Below are 5,831 nucleotides of genomic sequence, written 5' to 3' on the forward strand. Positions count from 1 at the left end.
GGAATTGAGAAACTCATTCCCAGTTCTTGCCAGTTCAATTCCTTGGAATTGCTAGTCTGCCTCCCTTTGGTTCTGCTTGTACTTGCCGATTTTAGTCAGTGTGCTGGAGGGAACAATTAGTCTACAGCCTGGATAAGATAAGATAAGATAAGATAACCTTTATTAGTCCCACACGTGGGAAATTTGTTATATGATATGGATATGGAGATTACTTTGATTTTTATTGCACAAAAGGATGAGGGTGCGATAGGAAAGTGCAAACTGCATCCAGCAGCTGCATTATGCTGCTAACACAACTTAAGCTCTTTGCTAACATCTGCACAGGCAGCATGCTAACGCTAAACTAGCAAAGAACTGAGAGTGATGAGCTGAGTGTATTTCAACCCCAGCCCGGCAGCCAGACCCTGAACTTCAACTGGTGTGATGAACAGCAGCCTATATATTATACTGTTAAATAGTAAATATGAGACAATGTGTTTCAAGTCAGTTTAGGGAGAAAGATGGAAGTAATGTAACAAGTAGTGTAACAGATTTGCGTTTGTTACACTACTTTGCATTCTGGCATGGGGCAGGGTGCCATAGACACTACAGACTATAAACTAGCAATAAAACAAATGTAAGTTCTCTAAATTCTCAGTAGTCAAGAACTCAGTCCCTTCCTGTATTTACTTTTGTTGCTCCTGTCTTCAACACAACTGGACAATAAGCAGACTAAACATATTCATGCAGTTTGTAATGATGCACTTTAGGATGCTTGGAGTTCACTTGGATGCTTTTCTGTGTGGAAAGAACTGAAACCACTGCGAAGTGTAACCACTTCCCAGTGCTCCCCGTGTGGCTGAAGAACAGCTTGCTTTTCAGTGAAACTTCTCTGTATTAACATACTTGCCACCCTTCTACAACTCCTTTGAGTACTCGCCTCACAAATTATTCTATGGGGCGTTTCTGTGTACTCTGCTGGCATTACCAACCTCAGCATCTCTCCCAATTACCTGTTCAGTCTCCTGAAAGTCTTCCTCGCTGGCATCTCTGCATGTGCATGCTCACTGTATTCCAATAAATCAGTTAAACTATGATTTTGTCTGTTTTGGGTTTTACTTCAGAGCCCACTTTGCTTTATTTTCAATTCAATTTCTGACTGTTGGGTTAGAGTTTATTTCATCTACCTTGTGTTATTTATTGTGGGTCCTCATGAACACCTCCACTGCCATTCCTGACACATCCATCAATTTCCTTAAACCGCTTATCCAATTCAGGGTCTGTTTCTGCTGTCATGAGACAAGAGATAAGGTACGCTGTGGACAGGTTTCCAGCACATCATGAGGCTAACACAGAGACACACAGACAGACAGCCATTGATTTTCACCTTTACGCCCACAGTATGAATCACTACCTAACATGCTAACCTAACATACATATAATGTGAACTGTGTTCATTTGGTCCATTCCATTGGGTACTTTACAAAAAGGTGCTGCAGTTGTCTTCCTATTGCAACATACCTCAATCTTCTAAGCCTCATCATCCTTCTCATTGTGGTCAGATGAGCCTGCTTGTTAACAACATGTTATTAAACACATTAATCAAGCTATATTAAATAACTTGTCTGAATTGTGTCAGACCAGCTGCCCATAAAATGCCTGAAACTTCCTCTCTCTGATCAGAAGAGTGTGTTCCTGCTGCTCTAATGAAAAGTGCAGCTGTGAGCTCAGTGATGCAGACACCATTACATCATTCTCACTTCCAAGCAACGACAAGTTTGAAAGGAACTTGCAAACTTTATAATTAGTGTCTGTCCAGTTATCAGGAATCCCAAAGGGACAAGAACGTTGTCCAAAGTCAAATGGTCCATAACTGGGCTGGAATTTCAGCTATGTATTTTTATACTTTTATACCTTTTAAGACCTCCTTTGTTCTTCAGGCTAATTACCTTTGTCTCAGGAACATTTCAGCTTGAAAAAAACAAAACAAAACTGGGTGACATCTATCAAAATGCCTGAGTGACATCTATCAAAATCTACTGTTGCATTCACTAAAGAAAAAATTTCCAAACTATTTTCGGCAGAGGAAAAGAGGACTAACTGACTAAAATGGTCACATTTATAAGCATCATCTTTAGTACTATGTTTTTGCATGCCAATGTTGATGACCCTGTCTGCCTCAGCAGTTTATATTAGAATAAGGAAAATGCTCTAAACCAGGTATTTCAAACTCATTTTACATAATGAGCCACAGACAGACCACTTTGATATTAAGTGTGCTTGGCCTGTGATACTCCCTTTCCTATGGGTCTAAAGTTTAACTACGCAATTAATCCCCCAGATATCTTAATATATGAAAATGTGCTATTTTTGTAACCTCTGTGAAAAAAATGCATTATTTATGCATTTGTGCCCCATCTACTTTTTCTATAGTGGCTGGTGAAAGACAGAAACATTTCCATTATTTGTTTATCTCTTACTTAATTACTTTGGAGCGGTATGAATGCCCCAGTGGACGTCTTGAACAGTCAAAAAAGCTGTGAAACTTCTGAACGATAGTTAGATGTCCAATGTTTGTTGTGCCGATTCTGGTCCCTGGGCCTTAGGTTGGCATCCCTGGTCTAAACAGTGACCTTCAAGTGTTTTTGATTCAGCGCATATTTACTGAAATGAAACAAAACGTTTTTTGATCTGATAATAGCACTAGATGAATGTTTAAGAAACTACATTAAATGGAATACGTTATGGGACATGAATGTATGTAGGAAGCTCTCATGTTTAACATTACCTGCCTTAGTGGTGATGTGTGGAGTAGTTACTGTGTTTTTCTACATCTCCTTTAAGGGACTCGGACCATGGCTGTAGCCATCAGGTTGATTTCATCATAGAAGATCATATAGTTCAGACTGTCCTAAACTGGTGCACTGACTGACCAACACGCTTCAACAATATTCATACAATACCTGAAATACCAATAACTAAAGCAAAACATCCCTTTACTGCAAAATCTCACGTACCTGAGTCAGGGCTTTTTCCCAGGTCTTGACGGTGTTATGAGTCTCTTCTTTTTTTGTGTAATCTCCTGCTGCCCGCTGTGTGACTGGACTGTGAATGCTAGTGGAAGTTTGGGCTTTTACTGTCACTACAGAGAGGGACTGCAGTTCATTTCTAAATGTTTGTTTCTCTGGCCTGAACATTGATTTCCTCTCTGTCTGTCTTTATTGCCTTGGATCCCCTCCTTTGAATACTTCCAACACACACACACACTCTCTCTCTCTCTCTCTCTCTCTCTCTCTCTCACTCCCGATCGACTATCCTCTCCCCCCTGCGGTCTTCTGATCCATATTGACTATCCATCTTAGTTTAGCTCCCTCTGTGTTCCTTATGAAACCTGTAAAGGTTGTCCCATTCTGTCCGTTCTCCTTTCCACAGCCATTTTTCACCTCATTCTTATTTCTTCCTTCTTTCTTCTGTCTTACATGGCTGTAGGGCAACACAACTTTCATAATCATCAATCATCAGAATCTGAGTCCTCTAACGTTTAGAACATGCAGATTCTGGTCTGATCCAATAACTGTATTTGTACTCAAATCTTTTCCTACATGATGACAGTATGATGATCCTAATGTAAAGAAGAAAAAATAACTGGAATCATTTACAGATTTCATCTTGGCTTCCTTCATGGATCCTGTGAGAAACTCCTGAAAATTCCAAACTCATTTTGATGAAAGTGGGTTTGGACTGTGCATCATATTTAAAAGAAGGTCATAGCCACCATAACATCATTCTCTGGTTTGTGAGGTGTCACTATGAAGCCTCGAATTTGCAGTGTTGTCAGTGAATTCCAACAGTGTTGGTTAACAAAGTGTAGCAATCAGCTGTACGGCTGCATCATGTCAGTAACATAGCCAGAGTTGTGACGATCTAACCCAGAACAGTATAAATGTCTTTATTTTGTGTTTTCTCTTTTTTAAACCAGAATTTTCCACCTTTCCTGTACTCACTCAGCGATCATCAACCCCCTGCAGACATGCTTAAAATTTTAGGTCACTCCTAAAGATTTGGGAGTTCCACCCTGCTGTGTTTACACCATATCTTGATTGTGAAGATCACTTAAATAAAAGTTTTAGCCATCTCATCATCATTCATTCTCATTTGGGAGTGGCACAAATAAGTAACCACAGGCTGGTATTTGAAAAAGTGTTTGGTTTCCTTGTTGTTTTGTCGACTATTGGGGGCAGAAAAGTTTATATATTGCAATATGAGACATTTTTAAAAAAGATTAACATGGTAATGCAGCAGTTGGCACTGTTTCCTCACGGCAAGTAGATACTGGGTCTAAACTTCCTAACTGGCGTAGATAGGAGTGTGGTTGCCAGGTTCTGTGATGTGTGGTATTCAGTGTTTACACCATATCTTGACCTGGAACAGGCTCCACACCCCTCTGCAACCTTAAACAAGGAAAACTGTAAAGAATGGATGGATATTGATTTATGTTCCACTGCACATTGGTTTTTGTGTTCTGGGGCGAGAACTCACTAAATATGAAATAAGGGAAGTGTTAACTTAGCATTCATAAACTGTATAGCTTTAATGTAGACAGAGATAGTTCATAATTGTTACTTAGTACAAGAAGACTAAAATACTAGGATTTCATTCACCTAAACTAAAGCTGATTAAAGATTATTGGATTGTATGTAGCATACAGAAAACAACATATTACTTTTAAGATAATTGCATTTAAAATGCTCTGAAAGGCACCAACAGCACAAACCGTAGAGAGGTCCAGTTCAGTGTCTCTGATTAGTGAAGGTGAAGCAAAGCAGACACAGGTCAGCTACTGTTGCCTGTCGCCTGTCCATTAAGACAGTCATGACACTAACTTTAAGCTTTACAAGAATTCAATTCAGTTTTATTTATACAGCACCAAATCACAACTACAGTCACCTCAAGGCGCTTTATATTGTAAGGTAGACCCTACAATAAAAACCCAACAATCATATGACCCCCTATGAGCAAGCACGTTGGCGACTGTGGGAAGGAAAAACTCCCTTTTCACAGGAAGAAACCTCCAACAGAACCATAAGAATCCAGATGGATGAGTCAAAATAAACGAAAACCTGCCATTGTACAGGTGTTATGAACAGCAAACCCATCTACAGATCTACAGAGGTGAAAATGATTTTTTTTTCTGTACCATAATGTGAACATGCTTTTTTGATACTGTAAACTATAGCATTTTATGACCTTTGAAACCCGACGAGGAAGTGGCAGTTCTCAGTCTTGGGATGGGTGTTAAAGTCAGAGAAGAGAGATATCCCAAATCCACAGCAAGCTGGATCCACATAACATGGGTGATGTGAGGGTGGTTGCTTGGATCATAATGATTTGGTCCCTGGGCAGATCTGGCCCCTAAAATGATTATTTATAACAGATCATTTTCATTTATTTATTTATTTTAAGTAATGTATTCACTTATTTTCAGGAACGTGGGCACATCTGAAGGATTAAGAATTTCTTGCAACCCCTGCTGTTCAGCTCTGATCTGACCTGATTTTCCCCATTTAGATCTGAGGCACATTTAGACACGAAAATGCCCCATCCTGTGACTTTTGACTTAAGTCACAAGAATAACTCAGTCACACCTGTTCTCTCAGCCTAAAGCCTCTATACCATTTTCACTGAGGACACCGGAAACTAACAGCTCTGTAAAACCTCAAGAAACGTTTGAAACTCCAATATGTGACAAAATGTTCCTTCACTGATTAAATCTACAAAAAAACAAAAAAACAACCATCAGCATCATGATCAGAGCTGCATTCACTACAAACACTAGTGTGTAAAAAAACAGC

This window comes from Simochromis diagramma, unplaced genomic scaffold, assembly GCF_900408965.1.
Source record: "Simochromis diagramma unplaced genomic scaffold, fSimDia1.1 OVJJ01000307.1, whole genome shotgun sequence".
NCBI classification, from domain to species: domain Eukaryota; kingdom Metazoa; phylum Chordata; class Actinopteri; order Cichliformes; family Cichlidae; genus Simochromis; species Simochromis diagramma.